At 43.1% G+C, this 25,391-nt stretch overlaps 2 long non-coding RNA genes across 2 annotated transcripts in view; one reads left to right on the top strand and one right to left on the bottom strand.

Annotated features, from left to right (window-relative positions):
- Positions 1 to 10,730, bottom strand: part of LOC140620347 (uncharacterized) — a 445,283-nt gene extending 434,553 nt beyond the window's left edge. The window contains exon 1 of the long non-coding RNA XR_012020156.1: positions 10,315 to 10,730. This is a non-coding gene — a long non-coding RNA (uncharacterized lncRNA). The remainder of the gene's footprint in view (positions 1 to 10,314) is intronic.
- A 3,175-nt stretch (positions 10,731 to 13,905) lies between these two features.
- LOC140620345 (uncharacterized) lies at positions 13,906 to 23,888 on the top strand. Its single transcript, XR_012020139.1, has 2 exons — positions 13,906 to 14,290; positions 18,739 to 23,888. It is a non-coding gene; the product is annotated as an uncharacterized lncRNA (long non-coding RNA).
- Positions 23,889 to 25,391: the final 1,503 nt, after the last annotated feature.

The following is a 25,391-nucleotide window of genomic DNA, read 5'->3' as shown; positions in this document are numbered from 1 at the left end:
ATTCCACCATAGAAATGATGATATCTGAACTAAAATAATTATCCCAGGGATGGAGAGCAGAAGATGGATTCTTGAGATATTTACATGGTAAAATAAAAATTTTAAAAAATAAATAAATAAAACCACTCCCTGCCTATATTCCTGCCTATTTACATATTCAAAGAATGGGAGGAACTATGGATGATGAGGAAGATTTTGGCTTAAACGTGATCTTGGCTACAGTTTTCAAGATGCAATTTATAAATTCAATGCTTTAGCTGGAATTTTCTATGGATATTTCATCCTGCTTTCTTCCAATGCAAATCCGTTTGCCTTTATTGAATTTCTTCAAATGACATCAAGAGGGAGGTTCCAAACAAGTCCAGCAGAAAATACTTTTCCTGAAAAGAATGGCCAATAATTCCAAAATGTCAAAACTCTCCAGGAAGATTGAGATGTGTTTCCTGGATGATTGCTTAAATAAGATATCATATGCAAACTGCAAATGGGGTGCCTGACACTTTGGAGGTACTCAATAAATTTTAACTATTTTGCCATTAAGGCTTAGTCATCAACATTGATCAAAGGCTTTCTCTAGATGGTTAATTAATCATCAAGTATTTCAAGCAATATGTATTTATTGAATATGTGCACAGCTCTCGGCAGGCAATACTCCCTGCCATCTAGTTTGCCTGGAGTTGATTTCCAGCCTTCAGAAACACTCTTTGGAAGATAGTGTAAAAACAATAGGAAGGCTATCAGCCTAGGAATCAAGAGATTACGGTTGTAGCACAAGGGGAGTATAATGTTAACCTAGTGCACTCATTCACATTTGAGAAAACTGATACTTCTTACTGCCTCATTAGTTGGTTAAAGATGCAGCCAAGCCTAAAAATGGGGGTTCCTGATTCCTTGTCCAGTGACTTCTCCAAGACACTAAATACATGTGAGACCCATTCACCCTGGAAGGCCACCATGTGGTCTAACTTACTTCCCTGCATAGAGGGTACTATAATGTTAAGTTAATTCCTCCAAACATAAAACCATTCCTTTAAGTTAAGCATGTCAGATACAACCAGTTCAACTTAAACCCATGCTGCCGTGCCTTGGTCACAGCGAACATATTAGTAACTAGAGATAAGGACTAGTTTGGAATCTTTGTGATTTGGTGGCTTATTTTCCTAAATATATTTTTCTACATTTCTACCTAAAAGGCAAAAGAATTGCATATATTTAAATATATAAAACATGTACACACACACACATACACATACACTCACAGACACACATATAAATCTTAAGCTGTGTAGGTGAAACCAGCAGAATTTGGTACTTTCTACCAAAAGTTTCATTGTGATTTGGTTAGTTTAAAGCCAGCTTTAAGCTATCCAAGAAACACATCTGTGTTTTGAGTCTGCTAGGTACACAGTTGAACAACCCAAATATTGAGATACATTATATTAAGACATAGAACTTCGGCATCTTCAGCATGTCTGAGTTTGTAGTCTTGAAAACTGAATTAAGAAAAGGGAATTTAAAAAAAGGGGAATTTATTAGCAATGTTCGAACTCATTAATTAATTAGTATTCAATATCTCTTCTGTAAGTAAGCAATTTTATCTCCATTTTGAGGATAAGGAAACTAAATCAAAGTCAAAGAGCTTTACTGGCTTACCTGAGATTTAACTCCAAATAAAACTCAGGATTTAATGGTTTTTGGTCTAGTATTTTGGTCACTGATATTACAGTACTATTCTGAAAGAATCCAAATGAGTATGTACTCTCATTGCTTCTTTCCCATAGTAACCCTCAATCTTTGATTTTGAGCAGTACTACAAATAGTAACTCATACCCAAAGGCATAACTTCCAAGGTTATTTGTATCTTGGAAGCAAATATTTGGTGTAATCTCCAATGTTTAGTTCTTTTTTTTTTTTTTAATTTTTATTTATTTATGACAGCCACAGAGAGAGAGAGAGAGAGGCGCAGAGACACAGGCAGAGGGAGAAGCAGGCTCCATGCACCGGGAGCCCGATGTGGGATTCGATCCCGGGTCTCCAGGATCGCGCCCTGGGCCAAAGGCAGGCGCCAAACCGCTGCGCCACCCAGGGATCCCCAATGTTTAGTTCTTATCCCCAAACTACTATATTAAATTTTAATATTTTATCTTTCATACTTTTATCGTTGTTTACTAAGTTATTCTAATTACCAAAATACTTTAAAAAGTACTACTCCATCTTTTTTGACCTAATTTTCCCTAAGTTATAATTGGTTAACACCCAAGAAAAAGAATTCTTATTTATGTTAGGATCTTGGTTTTCTTCAGAAACAGTCTTTACATATGAGTAATAGCCATTTAAAGATTTCAACATGAAAATCTTGAAAGAAAATAAATGTTCCAACAAAAAATAACAAAATAAAAAGCATTAATTTAACTTGAAGTTAAATTTTTTCTAGCAGCATTTATATTTTCACTTTTATACCTGATAATATTTATCATTCTCAAGATGCTCTGTCAATATTAATAAATTATTAAAGTTCTCACTAAAATAGGGACTACTACTCTCATGTTAAGAATATTGAGACAGAGAATTATATTCAACGTACTAAAAGTATACTCATAGCTAGAAAATTCCATGTAATATAGGCATATTACTAACATATATTACTAACATATTACTAACCTTATATTTCTTTCCTTTGAGAATTAAGAATAAAATATTAAATGTTTAATAAGTGCAATAAGAAGTGTAATCAAGGGCTTGAAAGAGTTAATTCTGATACTAAATAATGCCTAACTTCAATAAGGAACTAGCGTAAGTCCTCAAAGTTTCAGATTCATAATTTAATTGGCTAGATTGGGTGCTAGGATATGAAATAGAATAGCAAAAAAAATTCTTAAAATAAATATTAAAGAACTGGAAAAAGAAAAAAGAATTTTCACATACTAAAATTAAATTTCTGAAAAGCAAAATTGCTACTGCTGGCGTCGAATTTCCGTTTCACGATATAATATAATACAACATAAAATACCAATCCACGTACACCTATGTATATGTATCAGTTCAGTCCAAATTCTTCAGTCCACACACCCATGTGAATAAAAGGCAACTCAAATCAATGTCCTGGTGAAGGCACTGTAGGCAAACAGAACTGGTTTGAGTCAAATAACAGGCTCTGGGTTAGGAGTGTATGGAAAAGCATAAGGTGTCTGCCCCTATGACAGAAGTATAAAATAACCACAGGAAGGAGAGTATAGAGAAAGATTAGTCAGGGAAGATACGTAGTGATTAAATAGTTACTTCTGTCATGAATGATTATGAGGAAAATAAATCATGTGAGATATTTCTGGTTTAAGAAAAAGAATATAGATTCTAGAGAGAAGCTTCCTTCAATTCTAATCTAGATTCCAAAATGTGTTAGCTGTGTGACCCTAGTCAGGTTATATAACCCTCCAGAGCTTCTGTTTTCTCATCTCTAACATGAATAAAAATTAATTCTTACCTTGAATGGTTTGGGTAAGAATATATAAAATAACATGCTGTGAAAAGAGCCTTGTAGAACTCTGGATATGAACAGTAAACCTAGCCAATGTCAGTTCTCTTTCCTTCCCACATGCCCTCAGCCTTACTTAAAGATAAGGGAATACAACAGACCACCTCTCTTACAGCCTACCAATTCTACTGGCTCCCGGGCAGTTCAGATTTTTGAGTCTCCTTAATCTCTTAATCCATCTATAGAAGTACACTTCCAAACTAGAGGCATTGTAAAACTGTATAGTTATTTGTCCTAGGTTGTTGATGTTCTGAAAAGTCCTTGATAACCATGTTTATCTATGTCTGTATTCCAAATTTTAAGGCCATTTCCGTATCTCAACAACTATCCCTACCATAATCTATCACTTCTCTCTCTCTCTCTCTCTCTCTCTGTCTCTCTCTCTCTCCTTATACACACACACACACACTTCAGAGGGAATGTGGACATAATCAAAATAGAATTACCCGAAAGGGCAACTCATTGTTTTTCTTTTCAGATCCAGAAGAACTTCAAAAACCAGGAGAGTTCCTAAAAGTTTGAGACCCTTTGGGTAGTCTCAGAGATATGCCTCACATCAGTAAACCTCAGGCCTACTGTAAGCCCACCCTAGAAGAAAACCACACCTGACCTCCAGACTCCACAGTGAGGCTTGTGTTCAGCAAGTACACCGGTCTAAGACATTAGGCTCCTTTGAAGAGTGGAACACTCAGAAGAATGAAACAGAAAAAAAAAATTAAGTACAGACATTTCATTTAAGCCCTCAACAGACCAGTTTTAAAGCATAATTAACCAAGCAAGTAAATCTATGGCAGTGTATGCATCTGTCCATTGAGCTGATTCAATGCTACTGTAGTCCGAGAAGAGAAACAGGGAAGAGAAGGGAAGGAGAGGAAGAAGGAAGAATAGAGAAAGCAGAGAAGGTAAAGGAAGAAAAAAGGAAAGCTTACTCATAAAGTACATTTTCTTTAAAGCTGTGGGAATCATTAGGATTGACGCTAGCAAACCCAGATCCTCCCCAAAGCATGAAATGGTATTACTCTACCACTTTGGAGAAACTGTGTCTCTGCTTCTGAGTGCAAAGCCCTTCACAAAATTCCAGGGAACCTGTCATATCAAACTTAGCAGGCTTCCTGAACCAGGCCCACAGCCCCAATCTAAATTCCTCCCAGATGGCCCCCAAATGACCTGTCCTGACTAGGCTCTGTGGTGATGTATATGTGCAAACAAACCTGTTTATTTCTAGGTCTTTGGGGATCATTGAACCACCTTGGGATAAAGGCAGTTGAGATAGAGCAGGGTCTCACCTTGCTGGTTTTATAAAAAAGCTTCCTTTCTTCATAAGCTGGAGTATCTAGAAAACCTCTTGGGATATTCATAATCTTCAGTTAAGTGTGGTCTTCAGAAAACTGGAGTCTGATTAAGGATAGTTCCAAGATATGTAATTATATATTTTCATGGCCATGTATTTTTTTCTCCAATAGCAAAGACCTTTTCCCCTCTATGCTTTTTCCCTACAAAATATGTTCAAGTAAATGTTCTCATTTTTAGGGTTTTAATTTTAAATATGGGATCCATGCATCTACAATGTACATGCAACTACTGGGAAATAAAACACTGTGCACATACATAAAACATAACATTATATTGCAGCAGATTAGCACAAACTCCAAAGGGCCAATCTTGACGTGAAACCTGAGTCATTCTCCTGCCTCTTGATACCTTTGTCATCAGGTATGGAACAAATGATTTTTACCAGAGTTTAATTTTCATGGGATTTCCTAGGCACTTTGAGTGGAGAGAGAAGAGAACAACAGAGAATGAAAAGCTTGAAAAATGGCTCTTTTCCTGGCAGAGGGAGACTAGTTCAGTATCGTTAGCATTACCACACAAACTCTACTTGATCCATGGACTCTGCTGCCCACCCCTCCTCCTCCTCTCTAACACCCCTGCCCCCAGTAATAGTCCTACAAAAGGCAATAAAACATGTAAGGGGCACTATAGGAGTTCAAGGACTTTCAGCTACATTCTATTCCATAAAAGCACAAAACCAAGCCAAACCAAACCAAAACACCTTAGTTCTTTGCCATAGCTTCAACACAGCTAACTTCTTACAGTATCTCCTTAATTGGGAGGGGGGGGGGGAAGAGGAGGGAAGCAAGCTTGTGGCAACTTTATCAACTGAGTCTCTGATTACCAAACTAAAAAAAAATCCAAATAAAGAAGTGTTCCACTTTGTACATTTTAATTTTTAGGCATTTCTAAAACTTAGCTCTCATTAAAAGAAAAAAAAAAAAACTACCATAAAGAAAGAGCCTGCCAAATAATCTGTTTTAAACTTATACTAAACAGCCACAAACCATTGAAATTTAAAGCATTTAAATACACACACATACATCTTTGGAGACTTTTATGCAATTCTCTAGAACACTCTGCTTTGTCACAAATGGTTATATAAGCAGATAGATTTCTGGGTAAAAAACTGTTGTGTAAGCCAAAATGGAGTTTACGATATATGTATCAAAATGCAATTAGTCGAAGGAAATATTAAACTAAGAACTGTGGAAATTTGGAGGGGGGGGATTTAATTCAGAAGCTTCATTTTCTTTTGTTTCCAAAAAATGAGATGTCATATCATGGTATATACAGAAATACATCAGCGTTGTTTAGATGTAATGCAGGTAAACCAAATCAAAATTTTCCATTAAAAATTACTTTCGGTGTACTCATAAAGTATTTAAATCGAAGACTCAAATAAACACATATCGTAGGAAGTTCTAGTTTCCTAAATATAACTTTGACTCTCTAGTGAGCCGGAAGTTTATAAATAAATAAGTACCAGGTTGAGTCTCTTCACAGAAGTCTCAGATCTATACAGCTAACCAGAATTCTCTGGCAACAGGGTAAATCATAGGGGGCAAGTCAAATTTCTATCAGTTTCTTTTTACCTTCTATCATGAAAAACTACATTGATTTATTTTTAGATAAAAGAAAAAGTACTAGGTATTAAAGCAACATTTGATAGAGTTTACATTTATACTTCATGATAACCTATTGATATTATACTTTGTCAGATCATGTGGATATAAATTGAACTGAATTTGACAAATTCTGTCAAGATAGAAAAAACGTCTGAATTATATGCAGCTGCCAAGAAGAAAAGCAAATGTAAAAATTGAAATATGTTTTAAAATAAGCTCACCAGACTACATATACTTTTCATTTTATAGCCATAGGCTTTGCCATCTAACCTTCATTTGGATAAAGATGCACGAGGTCTACCAAGATATTTGTTTCCTTCTGTAACTGAGATTTATTTAAATGTGTCATTTAAAAAAAAAAAAGTCCAGCTGGATTTTTTTTAAGGCAAAAAAAAAATTTTTTTTTTCCAGGACATAAATGACTTAGCTACCTATTAAGTAATTTTCATGATGTGCTAAATTTATCATGTGATTTTTAGGTTTTTGTTACAGATTTCAGTACTTTCTTTTAAAAAGTGCAATAGTATGTATATAGTACTGAATAAATGTACTTTGGAACAACAATGATTTCATAAAGATATATCAAATTTAATAAATACTGTGTCCATGGCAAATAACATAAACAAATAGCATTTCTCTATTTTAAACATTTGCTGAATATATATTTATGTATTATTCTTTTCTCCTTTGACAAATGTGGAAGCTATTCCAATTTTCATACAAATTCACTGGTATGTTTAAGGGAATGTCATTACAATGCTATTTAGTTAATTCCTTAGCAAAAAAAAAAAAAAAAAAAAAGAGAAAAATAATGTAAAGATAAGTATTTGGAGTCTATAAATATGTATTAAAATAATGTGCTGTGTGATGATATATGTACACATTCAATGTATTATATATCATGATTAAGGCTTTTCTCGACTATTTGCTTCTTCAGTAGAACTCAGAAGATAATCTGTCACTGATTAGTCCCATTTAGTACATACCTTCAGTTTACAAGTAAAACTACCCACACAAATAGAGGATTGCTTCCTTTAAGCAACTTAGGAAGCTAACCAAAATACTAAAAGAAAAAACATGACATAAAATTGTCATGTCCCACAAATGGATTTGTTGAGTGAATATATTGCGTGTATCCACACCCTAAACACTCTTCTGAAACAGTAGAGATTTCTACAGCAAACGTGTTTTGTTTTTTGGTAAAGATTAGTCCTTTAAAAACAATGAATTTTAGGTGACACACTGTTGTGCATGAAAGAGATTCCTACTCTTTTCCTGAATATCTTATTTGCTCATTTGGAAAACAATTTGTAAAAGAATTATTCATTGTTCCTATGCATAAATTTTAAAAATAATTCACCACACTTGACCAAATTTTTTTCAAAGTATATACAGAAAGAAAAGAATACTAAACTTTCCCCTGCCTACATGTGAGAGCTTGTCAGCATCAACTCTAAGGCCTTTTAATCCCAGGCTTTAAATAATTCAGATAACAGTTGATTACTCCATTGCAAGAAGCGTTGAGCTCTGCAAAATCTGAGTAACACAATATTTTCAACATAAAAAAGCCAATCGCAAATAGTAGGCATCTAAGTAAAACACTTCCTGAGACCAAACCATGCAACTCATTTTTGCATTTACTACATAAAGTCTGGTAAATACCAGTGCAGTTTACTACCAAGTAATTCTGCATTCTTGCTTTCATTACCAAGCCATCTAGTTCTACAGCTTAATTTGCTGAAGTCACAATCCCCCTCCATACATTTTCTGGGCTTAAAAGGCTTCTTTGAATCATAACAAGTGAAATGGTTAGTTATGTTACACAGGAATTCAAAAGTGCACACAAACGAAATTTTAAACTTAAAAGACTACTGCTTTGACATTCACTTCTATTTCTTTAGGAAAATAATTGTTCTATAGCTTTTGACAACCAAGATTCACTATCTGCCGCCTCTGTTCACTTGTACACATCAGCCATTACAAAAGAGTTTTGCTCACTTGGCTAAATTACAACCTGAGTAATGTAAAACAGACAGACTAACCAAGAAATATTGGCTTCCAACCCCAAATCAAAATGCAACAAAACTTCGCCATCAAAAATATCTAGCTGAGTTGCAAATCATCCATAAAGCTGATGTATGTAGCACTTCACTTTGATGTATATGAGTGTCCATATATGTCTTAGCATGTGTTCATAATTATCATGTAACCAGATGAATGAAAGAAATACAATTAGGTTACAAACATCAAATAAGCTCTGCAAAAATTATCAAAGTTGAGCAAGGAACCCGCTGATTTTAGTGGTATGGAACATTTTGAACCGCTTTCTTCTCAAAAACTATTCATCACATTCTTTCCCTTAAATCCTTGTCAAAGCATAAGAATCAGCAGTTCCTCTTCATTCTAGCAAGCAAGTTTAGTCCTCTGATATATCCGGACTGAAACATCATGAAGTAGAAAATCTACAGATTGCATTCAGTATCACCAATAAGTACCACATTTGACTACTGCTCATACCATTTGGAAACCAGTCCTCACATGACTACTGGCCTGACACCTCATCCATCAGCAGGGTGCCCAGAGCAGAGCTGGACAGTCTTCCTTGCGCCATCTCCAGAGTGGAGGCCCAGCTGGGAAACAGGCTTCTCTTCCAATAGCAATTAGATCTTTAAGATCAGGCCTTAGCAATTTGACCTAAAGCCATCCTTCCTCGCAACAAAGTCTCCAACATCTTCAGAGGAAGAGAAGGGGAGTAAGGCAAATGAGGAGAAATCCAGGTCTCCGTGGCCTGATTAGAAACTTTGTTGTGTCAAATAAACTTTGGCCACTGGAGGAAGGTACCCTATGGTTGCTCTGGCTTTAGAAAGCTCTGTCCGGGGCTTCTCAATCTTCTTTTCACCTCTCTCTCTCCCCCTCTCTCCCCTCTTCTCTTGTTTCAAAAGGGGCCTCTGGTCAGCGCTGATTAATAAGTGTTTTTTGTTGTGAAGTGTTGAATAATAGAGGATGGCCGGTGACCCAGTAAAGACTAAACCTTGCTCTGGTTTATTGTGGCAAGCTGAGAAAGGGGCTTTAGGCCCGGGACCCCAAGCACTGACCCGCACACATCCCGCGGATCGCCTATTCATTCTCACCGCCCCACAGTCGCCCAGGCTCCCATTGTTTGCCAAGCAACAATGGAGATTTCGCAGGGAAAGTAAAGCTCTTTTCAGATTCCTCTCTGATGTTTTGCATTTAGGGAAACACCGACCTCCACTTTTTTCCCCCCGACATTTTCCCTCTCGGCAGTAAAAGCGGCTCGTTTTCGGGGGAACTTGTGTGAGTTTGGTGCTTGGTCGCCAAACCCCAGTGTTAGAAGGAGGCGAGACGTTGGGGGGGGGAAAAAGGAGAGCCCCGGAGAGTTCCTTTTTTTTTTTTTTTTTGAAATGCATTTAGAGGACGGAAGCTGCCTCCGGGGAGCGAGGGGAGAGGGGGTGGGGGAGGGGAGAAGAACAAGCAAAGCAAACGTCTCCTTCGCGGGGGCTGCAGGGCCCGCGGGGGCTTCGGGGCGGAGGGGCGAGCCGCCCGGGCCGCGCTCCCCAAGGCCGCAGCCAGGGGCCGAGCGCGCCGTCGCTGCGGGCCTCCCGCTCCGCCCGCCCGCCCGCCCGCGCCGCCGTCGGCTCCTCCTCCCCCGAGCCCGGGGCGGCCCCGCAGGCCCCGCAGGCCCCGCGCCCCGGCCCCGGCGCGCTCCGGGCGGCGCGGGGAGCCGGAGCCAGGGCCCCGCAGGCCCCGCAGGCCCGCAGGCCCCGCAGGCCCGGGCCGCGTCTCCCTCTCCGAGAGACTTACTTCTGCTGTGCTTTACTGCACCCGGGCGGGGAAGGCTTTCCAGTTTTTCCGTCGGCCCGGGGAGCCGGCTCCCTCGGGGCCAGCTCGGGGCGGGGGGGCCTGCTGAGGCCTGCGCCGCTCGGCCACCACCGAGCGCGCACTTGGGGGCCGCCGCGCCCCGCCGCCCCCGGGGACCCAGGCCTCGAGAACGCAGGGCTCGGCTCCCGGGAGCGCTCGCCACCCGCCCGACCCGTGCACGTGCGGGTCCCCGGAGGTCATCGGGGGCCCCGAGAGGCCGGACGGCGGCGAGGAGGGCTCCCCACTGCCCGAGGGGCGCGGCGTCCTCTGGGGCTTCGCGCGGCCCGGGAGAGGCGAAGGGCGCGAGCTGGCGCAGCCCGGGCGCGGGGACGGGACGCCGCGAGGGGCCGCGTGGGGCCGCCCTCCCCGGACAGGCCGCGTCCCCGCCCTCGAGGCCACCCGTGCCCGGGTTCCGCGTCCCCGCACGCCCCGCCGCGCGCCTCCTCCACCTTCCCGCAGCGCGCGCCTGGGCGCGGGGAGCGGGGCGAGGGCGCGGGGCTCGGGGTGCGGGGCGCGGGGCGAGGGCGCGGGGCGCGGGGCGAGGGCGCCGCGCAGGCCGCGCGGCCTGGTGGGCGGCGGGAAGCTTGCACTGCGCCTGCCCGCGCGGCCCCAGCCTTCGGCCCTGCAGCTAGTTCCCCAGCCGCTCTTTGACAGCTCTCGCAGCCGGGAGAGGAGGAAGAGGAGGAGGAGGAAGGGCAGGAGGAGGAGGAGGAGGTGGAGGAGGTGGCGGCGGCGGGCGGCATACTAAGGGCAGAGAAGGGGGAGGAGGGCTCATTGTCCGGTCCCCCCAGTCCAATTGATATGCTAATCCCTTTTCTGATGCCATAACAAAGAACACCTTTGCACTTTTAAAAGACTTTTGTGCCCTGGCTACAGAAGTTTATTATCCACTAATTAGCAACAACTTCTGGCAATGAGTTGGGTTACATTTTCATAAGCTCCGAGCCCGGGTGCTGAGGTGCGCAGGGCAGGAGATTTGCGCGCTTGGCAAACCTGAAAAAACCGGAGGCTGGAAAGTAGTCGCCCGCTCAGGTTCCTGGGCCAAGGGTGGGAGGCGGAGATCGGAAGCTCTGTTCTCCGAAAGGACTGAAAGGTGTCCAGAAAAAGGTGTTGGGGCGGACGGGGGGCGGCGGGGGAATGAACGAACCGGGCCCAGGATGTTAGGTGACCTTATCTGATCCAACACTGGACCCTGTCCGGAGAGCTGCGCGGAGGCGACGGCTGCCGGCTGCCTTGCAGGTGTCCTGGCCCGGCCATCTGTTGGGGGAGGAGGGGTAAAAAGGCCCAGGCGAATGTTCCAGCATTCGCCTCTGACCTCTCTAGCGTTTTTCTTTGCAGCTTGAACCTAGAATAAACCGCGGGCGAGGAAGCTGCCCATAGGTAGGACAGGCACCCGCCGCCTAGTTTTCTTCCAAAGGCCTCCCCATCAGCTTGTCTGAAATTCCAGGACCCAGGAAGAAGAGGCAAAGCTGGCATTACCAAAGCCAGGATGTGTGTGTGTGTGTGTATGTGTGTGTGTGGGGGGGGGGTGTTTGCTGTGTTAAGGGCCCACCTGGGGTCGTCTGCAGTCGTCACCCAACAGAGCAGACCCTTCTGGCTAATCAGAGCACAGAGGCGCAGCTTCGCGGCAGCGCGACCGGTGCGCACCGCGTGACCCTGCCTCCCTCAGGCTTTGGCAAGACGTTGCCGATCCTTAACAGTTCCACATCCCAGGTCAATACACTGGAAACAGATAGAATGAGCATCATCTGGTGAAAGATAAAGGGCAGGGGGACAATGCTCATTCCTTCTAGTGCTTCCTAACAGGACGTTGTCTCTCGCCGTTAATAAAACACCGGTTCAGTGAGGCCTTCCGTCTGGACTTAACTGCAGAGATAATGTTTTGTTTTAGGTCACTCGAGACCCCAAGCCCAGCATTTTGGGGAAACACACACGTATGTGTGTGTGCGTGTATATATATATATACACACATATATATATATATATATAATTTTTTTTAAAAATCCCTCTTCCATTTATGGTTTTCACTTTTTGCAAACGACCCCGTTGGAGGTATTGTTGGATTTTTCAAGCAGATAGCAGCTGGGTGCTGGCGGCCTGCGTGTCCTCCCGCGGCAGCAGAGGCAGCAGAGTCCGGTTTGATAAATGTTCAAGGTGAAACATGGCCTTACTCAGAACCCCAGGGTGCTTTACCGTATAAGAGCGAATGTTCAGAGGCAGGAGGTGGTGAGTGATATTGTTTTATTCCCTTTCGATAGAACTAAATGTGGTTATCTGTAGTCCTAACCTCTCTGGTATCTGAATGCAGTGTTTCTGAACAAGCCCTGTTAGAACCAGAAAATGAGGAGTGGGGTGCTGACGACTTAACGGAATATTGCTGAAGAAAATACAGGGAAGATACCGAAGATGTTAATGGGATATTGGCTCCCATGACCTCAGGAGCAAAAAAATGCTCCCCAAATTATCTCCCCAGCAGTGGCTTTGGGTGGAGGTGGGTGATGAGTGCGGGGAAGAGGAGGTCTTTCTCTTATCACCCTCTCCCTCTTCATTGAGGAAGAACAATGGCCTGGCCTTGTTTTTTGTTTTTTGTTTTTTGTTTTTTGTTTTTCTGAAAGAGAAACTGCGGGAAGGCAGAGTTGCTCTCTGTGACCCAGACCATACACAGGACCCTCCTGACCATTGGGCAGTGTCTTCAAGATCTGGACCCCTCAGAGATTCTCTAAGAGCTTAAAAAAAAGGGGTGGGGGAGTGCTGGCTCTGTCGCCCGCCCAGTAAGGCCCACTCAGCCTCAGGAGGAAACCCTAGCAAAACCCAGAGACCTCAGAATTTGCCTGGCAAGGAGGGGTGGGGTGTGTGGGGGGAGATGAAAACCACACACTCTCACATGGCGTGTCAGCCTTCCCACACCCCCTACCACCATATCGTCTGATCACTGTTGATTCTGCTTACGTGTGTATTTCAGATTAAGGATGCATTTATTTATTTATTTAATCCTTCAGATCTTCCCATACCACAAAGAGATTTAATTCCTTTCCAAGGCGAAGAGTTGATAAAAGGGCTCCGTTTTAAAGCAATGGGGGAATCATATGACTGTGACCTTGACGTGTAAAGGGGGGAGGGGCGGGTAGATTTGGGCCCAAACCCTTGGTCTCTCCGTTCTGGGGCGTCCTAGGCCCTTTCTAAGGACACCAACAAGAAGGGAGGTATATTTTCAAAGGTTTCCATTAGCGGCTCATTCCTTAAAGTTGGGAACTTGGTATTTTCATATTACGTGAAATACATGATTTAATTATACTCCAAAAACAAATTAAGGACAGGCCTTCTACACAAATTGGAGGCAGCTAAATGCTCTTTTGTGCCTGCAGCCCTCGGGTTGTTATAGAGGCTGCTGATGCATGAGAAGTAAGTGACTGATTTAACTCATTGGGATGCAGGAAGCGACCTGCCCTCTTTTGAAAAAAAGCGAGGGAGAGAGAGAGAGAGAGAGAGAGAGAGAGAGAGAGAGACTTCGAGCTGGGGAAGAGAGAGGGAGGGGACAGGAGAGAAAAGAAGGAGAGAGAGGGAAAGAGAGAGAGAAGGGAGAGGGAGGGAGAGAGAGAAGAGAGAACGCAGAGGGTGGGAGGCTGGGAGGGAGACCAAACCCCCGCTTTACTGCGTTGAACGCTTCTGAATTTCAAGCAGAAAGTAGAAGGAGCCCCACACGGCAATGAGCGTCTTTCCTTGGGCTGCGTGTGCAGAGCGTAGACAATGAAAATCTCCATCCCCCTCCCCCATCCCCGCTAGGCTACAAGATTTTTGTTGTTCCTTCTCAACGGTGGAAGATGTGCAAAATCAAACCTATAGAGATGTGCATATATACATTTTTTAAACAAACAAACCCAATGGGCTGAGACGCGGATTACCCACACGCGCACCGGCTGTAAGTACTATCTTTTCCTACGTTGGCAGTGCTCTGCGTCGCTGGCTGAGTTGGGAGTGTTCGCTTTGTGAGTCGGAGCGCGCGGGTTGTGTGTCGGTGTTTTTATTCACAGGGGCTCCCTCGAAGCTTGCACTTTCCGCACGTGAGCGAGTGAAGTGTTTCGCCCGCTGTGGGCGTGCAGAACAAGGCACCGGCAGTCTTGGATGCGGAGACTCGGAGCGGCGGGCGGGGGGCGTCGGGAGGCGCGGAGTCGAGGGGTTCCCGCGTTGCGAGCATCCTTTGGAGCCTCCCGCCCGGCCCCGGGCTGCAAGGTTGGTTCCTGGCACTGGGTGGAAATCAGGTCACGGAGATCCCTAAGCTCCCGCACTACCAGACGCGCAGGGGAGACGGGATGGAACTGGAGGGAGAGATCCGAGGAGGAGGGAGGGGATGAGCGCGCCCCCGGCCTAGAACGCAGTCCTGGGCCGCCGCTGGCCGGGCCCCCTCGGCTGGCGGGACTCGGTCGGCCCGGGTCTGGCCGCTTGCTAGCCTCGCGCCTTTGGTGGCTCTTTTAGCTTATATGATACAAAGGATCTTCTTGCGACAAGGGCCGAGTGAGGGGAGCTGAGTGTGTCTCGGAGCGCCCAAGCGGGAGAAATGGTGGTTCTGGGGGAGGTATTTTTTTTTGGCCTCTTGAAAATGTGCAAGAATTCCGCGGGCCCACGCTTCCTTTGTGTGCCGGGCAGCGCCAAGCGCTTTGTGCTTCACAAGGAGAAAATGGCGAGTCCTATTGTGTTTAGGCCATTTTCTTCCGGTACAAGGATTTTCCCAAGTTCCAAATACTTCTCCGGAGAGTGGTCTTCTCGCGCCCGGAAAAGTGTGAATCGCTGAAGTTCGGCCCCTTGGCCTGGCGTGGGTACCGACCTCAGTTTGGGCAAGAGCCTGTTTTCTCGCCGTTGGGATACTTGCATCAAAACAAAACTGGGACCGCTTTGCTCAGGTCGGTGTCCTTCAAAGAGCCGCAGCGGCTTTTAGGGATTCGGAAGAGAAGCATCTGTTTCTGTGTGTTTATATGCATATAGATAAATAATGTACTTTTCTTGATAATCTGAAGAGAAAAATAAAAGACGAAAGACAATGCAGTGTTTGGAGAAAAGAGGAAAGTTTTTCCTTTATTCTTTCACCCCCCCTGGAGGAAACCCCAGGGGAGGTTAAATGTTACACTGCCAGGTCAGTCTTTTGTTTTTTGCAAGGAAGGTGAAACGTTATTTTGGAAAGAAGGAATTACTGAGTAGCCTTAACTGCTAGGGCGAATGCTTTCTTTGCTCCACTAGGAAAAAAAAAAAAAATTAGAGCGTGTTAGAGAAGGGATTTAATTTAATGTTCTTAGAGCTGCCTATGCGTGTGATATATCTTTATCTATCTAGCTATCTACAAAGAGAGGGCTGAAGAAGTTGTTGTTTGGCTTTTTCCTCCCTCAATTTGTCATTTTGTAAAAATTTCTGCACTTGTTAAACCATTTGTAAAAGTGAACAAGGCAGCCTAGACAAGGATGTCTCTGTCACTTTTTTGGAAGAAAAAAAACTCAGGTTGAAAAAAAAAATACTATTTTCTATTTACTACAGTTCTTTGGACCCCTAAATGGGATGGTGATTTTGTCAGCTCAAAAATAATGAAATGCAAACTTTTCCCATCTGCTTCCTGTACTCACAATTTGGTGGCAAATATGGAAAAATGAAAACAACTGGAATGGGGGAGAGAACTCAAAGCCTTTGGATGTTCCCCCCTTTGACATTACCTTAAAATGTTATGGCATTAAATTGGTGCAGAAGCACTGTGATTTACATTTTTCAAAATGCACCACTAGCATCTCCCTTCATGTGGATCAAGACCATGGACAGCGAACTAATATTAAATCACTGAGCAAAAAGGACTCTAGTAAAATCTTGTGAGAGCAGAATGGAGGTTTACATTCAAATATGTTGAGAGGCAAAACAATCTTTTTGATTTTTATGAAGAATTAGACTTCTTTAAAGTTTGGGATTTCAAACTTATTCTACCAAGTTTCAAAAAAAATGATTTATATACGCTGTCTCAAATAGTGTGTGTTCTTTACCCAATTAAAATGAAATGAAGTCTACCTTTTGTTACTGGTAAATAACAAATTTAAATCCACCCCTTTAAGATATGGGCTGTTTCTTATAAGGCCTTAAAGCTAAGCGAGGATAGAGAAATTTAACTATTTTAGGCTGGCATTACCTGAATAACACTAAAGCAAATTAAGTTGATTTTTATCAGTGGCTGAATTTCTAAGTGCATAAAATTGGAAAAATTAAATGCCACTTTGATAGACAGGAATAATATGAATGGAGATATAACCCAGCTACATCTTCTACTCCTGTTTAGGCATTGTAGTCTATAACCAACAGTGCAGTGTTGTGGGCAAACATTTTTTTTTTCCAAGAAAGTCACAGATTTTTAATATATACTGATTTGATTTGGGGCACAGGATTGATTCAGTGAAGCTCTGTGTCAGAGATCAATTTATTTTGTTTCACACGTTATTTGAATTGCCTTTATTTCTTTACAAAATTGAACTTCACTTAAAACCATTTCATTTGTGAATTACATAACACATTCAAAATTGTTCCTTTAAATTTCCAATTTTATGTTATCTTTTGGCTGATTTCATAATCTGACTTTAGGGTGACTTCTATAGGACTGGGAAATCATATAAAGCAAAAATAATATGCAGGTTTAAGAAATTAAAAGAGTTTATACTTAAATTTTAATTTTGAAACGGCATCAAATTAAACAGAGTTTAGGGTTTATGAATTATGAATTCGATTTAGCTATAGTATAAAACTGCAGTTACCTGAATATACAGATTCTTAAAATCAGATGCCACAAAGGTTTTGGACATGCATACATACACACACACCTTTTTGTTTATTTGTTTTTGAAAGCCTTCTTCAAAGTATCTGCAAAGAAAATGCAGTGATCAGGACCATGGTGAGGTCCTCGTGGCTCACTGAGTGGTGGCTCAGGGTTCTGGTGGGGACACACATTTTGATTGGGAACAGGTCATTGTTTAGAAAGGTACCTTCGCCCGGAATGGCATTCATGATAAGATTAAGCATAAACCTAAACCTCGGCCTGGGGAATGGATGGCGGCGGGGGCGAGAAGAGGAGATGCAGATAAGCCCTGATTCTGCTGCTTGCGCACATAATTAAAAGGCCGCCCCTCATCTGGAGCGTGGGCTCTGTCCGGCCCAAGGTGCTTATTTTGTAGTTACTTGGCCAGTCATGTGTGAGTGAGTAAGAGCCCAAGAGCTTAGAATTAGGGATCTAGATGAGATGGCCCAGGGGGTGTCGACTCTTGTCTCCATTTTAGGGAGAGGCAACCGAAAATGGTGACTTTGGCTTGCCTTGAGCAAGTCTGAGCATTGACGGTAGGGCTGTGGGGAAGAGCCAGAGAGACTGGGGGCACGACGTCCTAGGGGGGCTGCCTTTGGACCACTGCGTGGGCGCCAGGGGGTATAGGCAAGGGCAGGGCACTCGCCCTTTGCTGTACCCAGGCGCAGCTCTTGGGGGCTGAGCGCCTTCTGCGGCTCTTTGGTTTCAAGGACACAGCGAGCTGCTCAGGACTTTGGGAGCCAACATCTGTCTGACTGGTGACGTCAGCAGCCCGTGTAATCCTCTTGTGCTGAAGGCAGATGCCTTATTTGTTTGGCTGGAGCGAGCCATTAATCCCTAATTCTGGATCAGCAAGCGAGGGGGAAAGACCGGACCGCTCCGACCCACCCCCACCCACCCCCACCTCCCACCCTAAAGCACCTTATACCACGGAAGCCTCTCAGCCTCCTCTTTCCTCCGCGAAGGCGCTCAACAGCGATTGAAAACGCTTTGGTCCTCTCCAGGTTTGATCAGGGCTTGCAGGTCTTTCTCCTTCGGATTTCTAGGGCTATGTGTATATGTAATTCTTTCTCTCATCGATCGTTTCGATTTTCTTGCTGGGACTCGCGGGTCTTGCAGTTTGCAGGGTCCTAACCCAAGAAGGGGTGGGGATTGGAGAGTACGGATGCGGAGTGTGGTCTGAGGGAAGGGGTGAGGAAGGGGAAAGGGGGCACAGACTGCGGGAACGGCCGGACTGCGCCGCCGGAGGATCTCCTGTGGACGCGTCTTGACAGTTAACAGCTCCCGACGTCTCTTCCCGGGCGGCTGCTGTGCCGCAGCGTCTGGCCCCCACCTCTCGGCGTCCGCAGCCGGGACCTGCGCGCACTGCCACCGCGCCGCCCCCCGGGTTGCGCGCCCGGGGCTCCGCGCGCGGCCGAAGCCTGGGCATGGAGGTCGCAGCCGCCGTCTGGGGTCCCGTCACCCCATCTCCCTCGCCTGCTCCCTCCCGCCTCCTACTCCCCTCCCCCCTCCTGCCGCCCTCTCTAATTCTGCGCTGTGATTCTGTTTTTCAGGGGCGCGTGCTGGGGAATCCGCGCTGGACTGGCTCTCCGCGCTCTCTCCAGCCGCAGGTGGGATCTACGCCGCCCGGAGACCGCGGTGGTTGAGGATCCTTCCTTCCTCGGACGCAGGAGCCGCAGCGGGCCTTGGGGGCCGACCGCGCCGCGCCGCGCCGCGCCGTAGGGGACGCCGCGAAAAGAGCCGCTGCGCCCGCCTGCTCCTGCCCGCTGCGCAGAGGGCTCCGCCCGTAGAGGTCAACTCCCCTCACCCCTTCCTCTCTCCTGCTCGCCCTCCCTCCGCCCGGCCCAGGTTCCTCCAGCCTCCTGACTCTTGCCGCAGTCTGAGGAGAGCGCTTTGGCTGCGCTGTTCTGAGCCATAACCCCCAGCCGGGCCCAGACCCGAGGTCCGCGCTCCCCGGCGGTGGGGAAGCCTTAGCGCTCGAGCTGCCTTTTCTCTCCGCACCAAAGCTGTAGCCAGACCAGATGGGCCGCCCAGCTCTCTCGGGACTAGGCAGGTGCGGTTGAGTTAATTTTTCCGCATTACAAAGAAAGACGACCCAGCCCGCCCTTGGACTCTCATCTCTTCCCCAAATCTCCCAACCGAAACCGCGGTAATGTTATCAGAGGACACAGAGACTAGGCATATCTGCGTGTTTATCTTACACACACACACACGCATGATGATTTTCCCGTCTATGTGCTAGATCTCATTCCCGACAGCAAGAAATGATTGACAAAGCTTTCTGCAGAACACCAGTGGCGCGGTCCTTAAAACCTGCCATTCCTTACAAGTGACTTAGAAGAGATGCAGGGCGAACCAACTCGGTTAATTGCCTTCAGGAAAATAACACGATTACGAAATTAGATCTGTACCAGAGGGGTAATTAACTTCGATCCACGCCGTCATTTGAAAACTAGATTTATAGGCGTATGTATGTTTTTAGGTGTGCTGTAAATGGCATGCAGATATATGCATATGTATACGCAGACACATGCATCGTCTACACTTCCACCGAACAGACTAATTAGCAGCGGCTCTGGCAGCTGTGGCAGGAGGCGAGCTGAGACAGGAGCCGGGCTTATGAGTTACGACTCTGGGGGAGTCGTAGAGACTCAGAGCTCGGGGGAGGGGGAAGAGCATGAGGAGAAGTGGTGTATCCGCAGTGGGTCAGTTACTTTCCGGATCAAGATCAGACTCTGCCCTCCGTGTTCACAGCGGACCTTGATTTAATGTCATACAATTAAGGCACGCGGTGAATGCCAAGAGCGGAGCCTATGGCTGCACTTGAAGGACACCAGAGCGTCTCAGGACGAGAAAAAAGGAAAAGGCAATCACAAGGGGGTTTGAGGGGTAGTAGCACAAACCCGTCATTTGCCGCATAAAGACAGGAGCTTCAGCCATCAGGAGAGCGGGAGCTCCCGTTTGTGCAAATATTCTAGAGTGGAACTGTTTAGAAAGCAGTGGTTCTTTAAAGAGCGAGTAGGGTGATTGCAATTCTGGGCCAAGCTGCGGAAACAAAACAGAAGAGAGAGGATAAAGATGTTAAATGGCGCCCTCATCACATTGCACAAGAAACCTCAAATGGCTCAACTCCTTTGGGAAGCCCCCAACAACTACCACCACAGCCCTCTACCCCTCCATCATCCCCTCTCTTTTCTCTTCCTAGTATCCAGTGGGCCTTGCCTGGCTTTAGAAAGCCAAGGTAGTTTCCTTGTATCGACATAGTCTCAATGGCCAAATCAGTCAAAGGAGTAGGACAGGGGGAAAAGGCCAGGCCTGAAAGTTTAGAAGGACTCAGCAAATTAATTTATTTGGAAGCCAATGAAGTGGACTTTCTTGAGGTAGTAGTTCCGCACCACGGCCTTGGAGCCAAAAACAAACCCAGGCTAAGAAAGCGAGCCTTGATAGATGTCTTTGTTCTGCCTTGGCCTGCAGGGGCTGGGAACAAAGGAGGGGAGCTAAGAGAGGATTCACCAAAGTGGCCGCGCCCTTTGCGCCTGGTGCTGTCCGCGGTGCTGACCTCGGCTCCCCCGTCTCCGTAATTGAACCAAAAAGCAATAGGACCCTCCCGCTCCCATCCCAAAGAATACCAGAGTATTAGGTAATTTGAGAAAGAAAAATAAAAAATAAAATAAAAGCAGAGAAATGCTGCATACAGCAAAACCTAATATTTTACCAAAATAGTCCGCTCTAGCTGTTGCCACACTTGACTTGCCCTTTTCGGTCTTCCCGTAATTATGCAGCTAGTGTATGTACATTGGGAAACAGTTTCACTTTATTTAGACTGAAACCCGAATCTAAGCAATGGGCGGGACTTGCAAGGAGAATGAAGGTTCTTCTTCTTATTCTTTTTTTTTTTTTCTTAAGTCATCTTCCTTAAAACATACAAAATGTAAGGTCCTCAGCTGCATACTTGAACAGTGCTAAGGTGGCCAGTAAAGGGACTCGTGACGGACTCACGTGAGGACCTCGAGACTTACCAGGACGAGATGGGGTGGGCCCTAAGTGAGACCAAGCGGGAGCTCACCCAGCCCCTGCCTCCTCAGGCAGCAAGGGCAGCCTTCTTAAGCAGGTCCAGAGACCCAAACTCTGCAGATCTCTCTGATGCGCGGAGCTTGCTCAGCGCTTCCTGGCCGGCGGGAGGCACTGCAGGCCAGAAGACCTGAAACCCGCACTGCGGAAAAACCGACTACAGCATCTTCTTCCTCAAAGCTCCTGGAAAAGGGCAGGGTGGCTTACTAAATCGCAGGCAATGAAGATTCGCTTTAGGACTCGAGGGTCGTATGGGTCAGTATTCGTATATTCAATAAATCTTTAAATCTCACCGCATATTTCATTGTCCTAGCCTAGATATTGAGAACATTAAATATAAATGATAAAACTTTAAATATCTTAACTAAATAATGAATCAAAGAGAGGAGAGAGACCGAGAAACAGGAAATCATCCAATTTGTAGCTAGCCTGAGGTCTCAAAAGAAATTGCTACATATTGACTTGCATTTGTTTATAAACCCACAAGCATGAAAGACATTAAAATTAGAAATAGATAAAACAATCCAGATTGGGCAATAGAGACAGCAAGACCCACTTTGATCCAGATCTAGAAGTGGGACACAAATGGATCATACATTTCATCAGATTCATTCTTTTACACCTTAATGATGGAGATATATCAAATGAGTCAAGTGGTGAAGCACAATATGCTCAGGACAGAATCACATTTCCTTCCCTCAGGGTGGATTTTATTTGTTCTCTGATTTTAGAACTCTGTAAGTGAGGTCTTTCATGTCCATTGATGACTTAGATTTATATTTCATTTTATGTAATTTAGGAGGGAATAGGTAAAACATACTAAAGAAGGGTGCTTCTCAAATAATAAAAGGAAAGTGTTGGGAAACATTCCTCATGTGCCAGTTAAGAGTAGTGACTGGAAATTGAAATGGGTTTAAAGCATTACATGTTATCATGGAAGCTTGATTTCATTCCAGAGTTCACGCAACTGTGCCAATCTCCTGTACCCACATTCCCTCGTATGTTTCATGAAGCAACAAGGGTCCAAGGTTGCAAAGTACTTCTGCCTTACTCGTGTTATAATTCATATTACATAATAGAAACACACCTAATCTCCCTCACTCCAATCCTTCCTGTTTAGCACAATCTAAACTTGTCCTCCAGAAAGCTTAATAAGTTTTAAAATTACTTTCTAAATAGAAATGAGGTACGTGATATGAAAGAAGGTAAAATACCATTTAAATAAGGGAACACACAATTTTGTGTTCTGGTTAAGAGAATTAAATCCAGAGTGGCTATCGATCCATAATATTTCTAGATTTTTAAGATTATTTTCATTTCCATTTATTTATAAAATAATCATCTAGTTTGATGTCTATTGCCAATTTGCTATTAAATCCTATGCTCAGCATTTTTTTGCCAATGAAACAGTTTACGCTTCGCAATCGGAGGATTTCGGCATAGTATGCCACGGAGGCCCTTTGACAATCACAACTTTCATTTAGTGGTCTGAAATTAAAGCTTCTCGGAATAACTTAGGAACAGCTTGACCCTTTGAGATACTCAATGACAACCCTCCAGGGAAATATACGTTTCCTTCCTGGGAAGGAGATGCTAGCGCAGTGCACCAGGGACTTAAACGCTGTCAACAATGCCAGAGCGCCCTCTGCTGCCACAAAGAGGCAGGACACAAGCTATAATATCCAGATGGCCGAGTCTCTATCAGCAGTGAAAACATTAAGTTCTTAGAAACATTTAATCTGTGAAATTTAAAAAGCTCTCATCATATTGTACTTTTGAAGGGGGCTACCTGATTTTGACCTTGAGAACTTCTTGAATATTTTTCTTATTATATATACAGAGTCAAATGTTTCAAAGTTTTCAGTCAAATTATTTCTGTAGTTCAATTTCTGCACACTTTCTCTAATTTTATATTGAAATATGAAATTGCAGATCGGAGTTAAAAGCCTTTGTGCTGAATATATGAGTAAAGAGACCTTTCCTAGTTTCTCCAGATAACAAAAATCTAATAAAGGAAAAAAATTAATTAACAGTATCAAGCACGGGTTGTTACATTTTTAAAAACTAAAGAAAGAGGTAAAGAATCATTTTCTTGTTTTGATAATTAACCCAGATTTTTCTCAGGCCTTAAGTTTGGGGATAAGAAAGTGAGTTATGTTTGAGGAAGAAGTTGAAAATTTTGCTTCACCCTAATATGTATACTCTTTTTTACCCTTGAAATTTTTGAGATGAATTTATATTCATACATAGTTTACAAAGATTTCTTTAGAAAAGAATGTACTCTAAGAGTTGTCTGATATAGTTGCAACAGAGGTAAACTCATAAGGGACACTTGCATTAAAATTGAGTTTTTTAGTATGGAACAATCAAGTGAAATGGTGGACATTTTCTTTAAAGGTTAAAAATCTTTTCATTTTTATGTGTTATAGGGTTTGTATTGATTTTTAAAATGTACAGCTGTATTAATTGTGAATTTCAAGATTACAGCCTATTTCTAAACACACACACATCTTTGCCATGAAGACTATTGTTGAATATATCAGTGCTAATGTAATGAAGTGTTTCTATTATGTGGTTGTTAAATAAATCTTGTAAAATAAAGTTCTACTTATTTTATGGTGTCAGAATGAAATAGCTATCTAATATCACTTATTTAATCCCACTATAAATGAAAATTCTTACAAGAATATTAAGTTATAAAGTTGCTGACAGTATTAAGCTTAAAACTTTATATGATTTTATAACTGCTATGATAGAAAAAAGTGTTGGCTAAATGTTAAACTAAGTTAAATATTTGGCCAATTATGTAAAATTCCATATAACTACAGGCACATTTGTCCCCTGAAAACTACTTCTGCAAAGAATGTATTTATAAATTTATGGTGTAATAATTGAAATAAATTTTTAGAATTTTTATGTTTTCATTCTAAGCCTTCTCATAAAAAGTTAAATATTAAATTTCTTTTTGCTTAATTTACATTTCTTTCTAAATTAATTCATATTTTACTTAGGAGAGAATTTACACAGTGACATAATTTTGCTATATTCTTAATAGTTATAATAAGTTTAAAACCAATTTTTAAGTAAATAAGATGCATAATACATATCAAAACATTTTCTTTCTATCTTAAAACTCATCTGTTCTATTCTTTAAAAAGAAATACAAGAGAACAAAGTAAAAGAGCTTTTGAGATGTCTAAGAGATGCTGCCCAAGACAAAAAGCATGCACCAATGTTTGCTGTTCAAATTTGTATGTAATGTTTTTTAACCTCTTTTTATTTGATATCCGTACAAGGATAACATTGTAACTAAAACACTCCTAACTTCTGGCTATTTAGAATCCATGGAAACATTCACTTCTATGGAAGTACTATTCATCTAAACAAGATATTTATGAGGAGCATTAATACCATAAAAGCAACTTATTACTGATACTTTTATTCAGGAATTAACCACAACAATAATTGTGCCCTTCTTTATACCCATTCTTGGATGAAATTAGTATACAATTTAATACTTGCTGACCACAAAAATCAAAACCCTAATCCCAGACTTCATATTAGAAAGAACAGGCATCAGTGCACTTGGTATTTCTTTACACCGTGTTCAGACTCAGCTGTCACTGCAATTTCCACCAGCTACTCTTAACTATATTTCTTAACAATATAGAAATATGGCTGGGTAGGAATAGAAAATACGATGCCTTATTTAAGATGGAATAAAATTGGAATGTCAAGAAATTGGAATTAATTATCTTTTAGAACATCAGTAGTTGCAGAGTGCAGGGAAAATATTTACACTAAAGACCAAATAACCAGGAAAGTAAAACAGCTGAGTATTGGAAGCAGATATTACCAAGGCAAAATAGGGTAAAATGGGAAAAAATGCTCTTTGAGGTACATGTAAAAAGAACTAAGAGTTTGACTTCCATTTTGTTTATAATATTTCAGCAGAAGATATTTCTTTTAGATAGATATTACCTTAGAAAAGATTATTACGTATCATCTCAGGTTTCTTCACTGGAATACATTGCAATTTTGATCTTACTGTGTTAAAGAAAAAAATTAGAAATCAAATTAGCAAAATATTACTTAATTATTCAACTCTTATCCCATGGATTGAAAGGCAGAATTG

This window comes from Canis lupus, chromosome 28 (assembly GCF_048164855.1).
Source record: "Canis lupus baileyi chromosome 28, mCanLup2.hap1, whole genome shotgun sequence".
Lineage (NCBI taxonomy): Eukaryota > Metazoa > Chordata > Mammalia > Carnivora > Canidae > Canis > Canis lupus.
This window is presented reverse-complemented; position numbering and strand designations above follow the sequence as displayed.